General features: G+C 44.2%; 1 protein-coding gene across 1 annotated transcript in view; it reads left to right on the top strand.

Moving 5' to 3' along the window:
- Nucleotides 1–2,387: 2,387 nt before the first annotated feature.
- LOC117213601 (protein groucho-like) overlaps nt 2,388–6,372 on the top strand; it is an 82,646-nt gene continuing 78,661 nt past the window's right edge. The window contains exon 1 of the mRNA XM_033459086.1: nt 2,388–2,529. The gene's annotated coding sequence lies outside the window, so the exon portion shown is untranslated. The remainder of the gene's footprint in view (nt 2,530–6,372) is intronic.

Here is a 6,372-nt window from a genome sequence, read left to right as displayed (position 1 = left end):
ACTCGGTGTTCCTCTCAACTCCAATAAATCTACGACGGTATCCTAGAACAGAAAACAGTTGAGAAGTATATATAGTGTGTTGAAATTGTATATATACATATAAGTATGAAATTGTATATATACATATAAGTATGAAATTGTATATATACATACATATATATATATATATAGGTGAGGCCGCGACGTCCAGTAATTCGACGAAACTTTTTCACGGAGGGATAACACCTTCGTTGCACTTGTCAACGAAACGGTTGGGCTACCAGGAACGATATCATCGAATGGACCTCCGGCTGCTCGTTGTCGCGGCTAGGAACAAGAGGATTTTTCGGAGTCTGGGAGCGAAAGGCGTTGGTATTAATTGGCTGGACTAGTCCGTGTGGAGTGGGCTGACTATGCGAGTGGCGCACTACTACCAATATCGCAACTATCACCACTACTAGCGCACGACAATCACCGAGCAACGCTATTCTCTGGGTTCGAACGTTTTTCGTGGTCCGTGCCACGGAAATGTTCGTTCATTTGGTGACCGTCCCTGCCATCTCTTTCTTCTTTCTTCTGCGACCCCTGGGGTCGTACCCTCTTCCTTCTTCGACCCCTACCCATGGTGCGGAACTCGAGGAGACCAGCGGGAGTATAGGCCGCGCTCGCTTGTAGCCGTGTCTATACACACGTATACTGGCGCGTAGAAAGGCATAATAAAGGTTGGGGAAACAGTCCGCGCGGACTTAACGAACGGCTGTCAGCGCGCTCCATATGGAAGCCAGTTGGTCGGAGTTACTGCGCTCTTCCGGCAGGATTGGCCTTTTTCGTTCTCGATTACGCCTCTTTATTCGCCCACTGGGCGTCGCCTCGCATTTTTCTGCGCCCAGGTTGGTTGCTGTGGTTGGCTCGCGCCTCTTATAGGCTGACACGGTGCTTTTTCATCGTGCAAACGTAGAGAAAGTCCGCGCGGACAAACCGAGGCCGAGGTTAAGACGCCTTGGCAATCAAGTAGAACCTCGGGCAAGCAGGGGCGGTTATGGGTGGTTATCGGAAGGGGGTGCACCAGCCGCACCGGTATAGAGAAAGAGAGGATGTACGAAGGCGGCCATATTTAGAGAAGGAAATCAGTGAAGAGCATTTCGCGCCGTGTACCGTGTTCGACCGTCTGTCCTTGTTTGGCAGGCGATACACTCCATCCCCCTTTCCTTTTCTTTCATCTTCGTCCCTCCACTATCGGTGTCCCTCGTTCCTTCTTTACGCGTCTCAACATACCGCTGTGTCTGCGCCCGTTGAATTTTGACGGATGAAAAGTAACCGAGGTCGTCAGAAGCGGCCGAGGTTTCTTCTCGCCAATAGGGAATTATGGTTTTGCGGCAGCGAAGGCGTCTCGACGATCATCGGCACGCTAAAAGACGAATCGAAACGTTGTTCCTCACCGCGAGAGGAGAGTTGCGCGCTCTCAATCTCGCTCTTTCTTCCTCTTTTTCCTTCTGTTCCTCTTTCACCGAGACTGTCCTTTTAGCACGCGCGTTACCCTTGGTACTTTACGCACTCCAAAGAACTCGTCGCTCCGTATCTCTCGTCTCGACGATCAGTTTTTATGGGAGGGAGAGAACAGTTCGCGGTGTTTGTTATTAACCAGTGCATAGGACCGCAACGTAGCAGCAACTCGAAGAACTTTACCGTTCTTGGCGTCGTAAATAGACCGCCGCATCGGAAAACTATTGTCGCGTCTTTGATTCTACGGTGAAACAGAAGCGTGCTTCATGATTTTCCATAGGCTATAGATGGAGTTGACAGTTTTCTCGTGACGTACCGTTACGCCTGTATGTATACATATATATTTCAATGCCGTGTATTCGTAAACCTTCGAAAGATCACCCTTTTTGCTAGCTACAGTCCCAATGGGCTCATGTACGTATGCGCGAGTCTCTATCTGTATACGTAATTCGTAGCGAGTGTCCAATGGCGTAGAAAAGATTGGGCACGACGTTTCGTCAAATTAAAGTTCGCGCTGTATCGAGATCGTAGATATTTGTCGAGGCTTGCTCGATCGAGCATCAACTTAATACGAATTTGTGCCTCTAATTCGACAGAAAATCGCTAAACCGTTTATATCTTGCGATGTATTGAATTTTCTCTTGTCTAATAAAACCTTTATCACATACAAATTTCATTGAAATCGATTTTCACATATGTACCTTCGATATCAACACATAAATAGTCGCGTCATGGTCGCTACATCTGTCGTCGACGCGTATAGAGTTATTTCTACGCTATTGTCTTTCGAGTTGGCGTAGTCAGTGGAGAAGGAACGAGCCACTTCTAAACGCGTAAACGCTCGCTGCACGCGTCAATCGTATATACGCGTATAATCGCGTACCTTGGATCCGAGCGATCATTCGAGCTAGGCAGCCTGAAGCTTTTCAAGCAGTTTTTTGCAGTCGTCGACGACGGCGCTGCTGTGTAGTCGACTGGTGTGGTGTCGTCGACGGGCGCGAAGCGTTGCTCGAAGCTCAAGAGCTTTTTCTGCATCGCGCCTTCACGGTATGTAATGTCATTTCTCCTCGCCTCGGTGCCGTGACGAAAACACTCCTTCTGATTTCTCCCGTCGTTTCTCCCCTTTCTCCTTTTTTCTTTTTTTTTTTTTAATATCGTACCCGTAGCCAGGCCTTTTTTATTTTGCACTTACCGTAATGTCGGAGTCGGAGCGTTCCCTGTTTAAGAGGTTACCTCGCGAAAGAACGCGCGGTTTTTTCGATTTCAGCCGTATGCTATCTGACCGTGTTCGCGTATATATATGAACCGCGGGCGCGTTTATCGTTGTTGCGGTTGTTTGACAAAGGGAAATGATTAAAGCACGATAAAAAGAGGGAAAAAGGAGTACGATAATATATTAAAAAATTATAGTCTGTTTCTCGTTCTTGTCGTTGCCCCCTCCTTTTTTCCATTTTCGTTTTCCTTTGTCCCATTCGCCGATGGAAAACGAGAACGCAGGTGGAGCGTGGACGATAAAAAGCATTTTCTACGAGCCAAAGGAATACCCTTTTTCGTCGCTTTTTCCCCACTTCCGTACTGTGTATATACGCGCGTTATCGACACGCGGCAGAAATTATTTTTTGCCCCGGTTTTATCGACCGAGCCGCCTTTGTTCCGTACGAACGCCTTCAGATAGGATTCTAATGACTTTTCATATATCAAATCCGAGCAGTAGGCAAGGCGGGTCCAAAGATCCCAGGGTGATCGTGAAACTTTTCCGTTTAACAGTAGCAAGCGGACGCGACCTAACCCGTGCGGTTGCGCCGGGTGATAAAACTTTCCGCTTGATCTATTGCCGCTTCGGCAATTAATTCTCGCGCTCGCGGCCAGCTGATATCAGTATGCTGGTGTGTCGGTTATCAGGAAGCGTGGAAATAGTGACGTCCACATCGGATCGCGGCGTTATAGGTGTTTTCGCGGAAAATCATTTTTTGATCGTTTTCCAAACACACGCCGCAGCTATTGCCAATGTATACGTATAAATTTCAAAACTGACCGATCTTCGTTAAAGTTTTTATCCGAAACGCCGTGCATATATGCGAGCTATCGAAATGGACGAATGATCACAGGTTTGTAGAGTGAATCGGAATCAAAGTTAAACCATTCACGGTTAGAATCTTACTACAAGAGCAAGCTCGAACAACTTAATCTTTCTGTATTTAAGGATCAGGTATTTCCCATGCTACGGTAATCTGTTTTACTAAGGTGTGATTTTTTAAATCCACGTCGATGAAATTTTATCCTAACGATCGCTTAAATTTTTATTTCAATGTTATTAGTGATACGGGAACATGTTTCAACAAATGTAGGTATTATCTAGCGAAAGTTCGAAGATGGTATCTCACTGGGGGTAGCCATTATATTATTATACCACTAAGCTATAATATTTTACCAAATGTCCTACAAACATTGGACCTCCTGGACAAATTGTAAAATTCAAATAAATAAATAAAAAAAAAAATCTATCGAAAAAATACTTCATTTTTACGTATTATATTCGCGTGGCAGCTTATATCCGAAAAAGAGCATGCGACATTAAATCCGTCGTACCATTCATCTTAAGGAGTAAATGTTTTCTCGGAGATTGATGCGTTATTGCTCCATGCCCATTTAAAACAATGCCCAGTCGGACCGCTGATCAAATTTACTTAACCATCCGAATTACATGTCCGATCGGTCGGCGTCGTCAATTAGTCAAATTGCTCGAATAAATATCATTTCGATTAAAGTTTGCCGTGGATGCCGAAGCCGGGGCCAAAATTGGCCCGTTTCATAAACCGACCTGACAATGATCGGTTTATTCGGCCGCTGATAATTATCCAGGTAACAAAACAGCGTCGATTACGCGCAAGAGACCGAACCAATCTCATACCGTATCCCCGTCCACTTTCCAGTTGAAAAAGGTGATCGTTAAGAAGAGTGGTCGGTCGAAGTGTATATGTATACATATCTACGTATATACGTTGCAGAGTGGCGTATAGAGCGAAATGCTTTCGCCGGATATCGAGCGGACGTGTACCCAGCGCGTAGCGATTGATGGCCGAGCCAATTGGCAGCCGGGCACTTGGCAAGAATGATGCAATTAACCAATAAACACGTTTTCCAACCGGGCAACTGCACGTACACGGCAGGGAGCAAGCGTACACAGTCGGACAAACTCGTACAGGACACATGCGTTTCTGTCGTGGACGTGGTCGTCGTCGAGAAGTCACGTTCCACGTCCACGTCAGACATTCCACGATTATCTGCCATCCGTGATCGCATTCCCGCTTTGTCTTCGATCCTGTCGCGATAATTCGCTCGACATGCGATTCACTGAAATCGGACGTTGTGCCACCGAATCTAAATAAACCGGTTCGCGTTCGCTTCCCGTATGTACTTACGGTTTGTCCAGGTGAAACTTTCTTCGCCTTTCATTGACAGTTTTCCTTTCCGTGATACTTCTTTTTAAATGCTGATTTTAAAGGTAGAAGGGTTATGAGCTAGGTATACTTCTATACGTGTTCGGTCTAACGAGCACGTTTCATTTTAATATTCGAAAGGTGTTTGCGTGAGTAGGTAACATTGGAAGGAACGTTGTATTATACACACGGATACACGTAGATACGCGTGGAAAGGCTGTTTTTCTTCGGCGAATCGATAGAGATTCGCATGCACGGGACGCGTTACGCTGGTAATCGTGTAATCTTTCGATCACGCTAGAATTATCACGTATGTACCGTGGCAATCGATTCGACGTACGCCGATCAATTTCGCCCCCGACGAACCCACCGAACAATAGACCGATGTAAATAAATACACCACGTGAACGGAGAAATTCTGTCGGCATTAATAAACCATGCGTTGACAAACATTCGCGTTAAACAAACTATAAACATCGATGATCCTAAATATTCGTCATCCTCATTGATAAACGCGAGTCCGACCGCGCTACTGTTTAAATAGGCACACGAATCGAATCGTCCCGAGACTGATATCGTAGCTAAAAGTGACGAACATGATGCGAATTGATCTCATTCTAAATGATAATAATAACGACAATGATGTTAAGCTCTACTCATTGACACAACGGATTTATTATACGTTAGCTTCGAAATCGTCTTTATAGATTAGGATTATAGCCAACGTTATTAAAATGTACTGTATGAGTGTCGTATCGTAAAGATCTCGTCAAATAATAGCAGGATGAATTAAAGAAGAATTTCACTAAACTTTTAGGAAAGTAAGGCACAGTTAATTCTGAAACGTCCGATCATTATGTCTATAACAATAAGCATTATCATACCGTGATATTCACAAACAGCTTAAGAAATACTTAGATGGAATTTTCTAAGGGTTTATCTCTACCTGAATTACCCTAATACCTTTCTACCTAGGAATTACTTGCGCTGTTGGTATAGGACAGGATGTTCAACATTTTCTTTCAAAGCTACGTATAAGATCTGTAAAGTACATGACAATATTAGGACTTTTGTAGCTTTGAGTCAGTTTTTCCTATCTACAAATAAAATCTATGTATATATACCTTGCAAATAATATATATTTCAAATGTTAAAATACAAAAGTATAAAATACGAAATAGATTCTAAAAGATCTCAAACAAAGAGCGAAAGAAAGAAAGAAAGAAAGATCAATGAAATAACACATCACGAAAGGCGCGAGAGGATAAAACATCTACGCGGCTCTATCACGAAGCTCCGGTGAAATAAGTGCAGAAAAAGGGAGAAGAGATGGTCGTTAAAATGTTCGGTAAATACGATGAAATGGGAAATGTTTGAGAAAACGTCACACATTCGTCAAAACCGACATCGTAAAATGCGACGTTAACTCGGTTTTGTTTGCGAGAGAAGG

The sequence above is a fragment of the Bombus bifarius genome, unplaced genomic scaffold, assembly GCF_011952205.1.
Source record: "Bombus bifarius isolate JDL3187 unplaced genomic scaffold, Bbif_JDL3187 scf7180000009125, whole genome shotgun sequence".
NCBI classification, from domain to species: Eukaryota; Metazoa; Arthropoda; class Insecta; order Hymenoptera; family Apidae; genus Bombus; species Bombus bifarius.
This window is presented reverse-complemented; position numbering and strand designations above follow the sequence as displayed.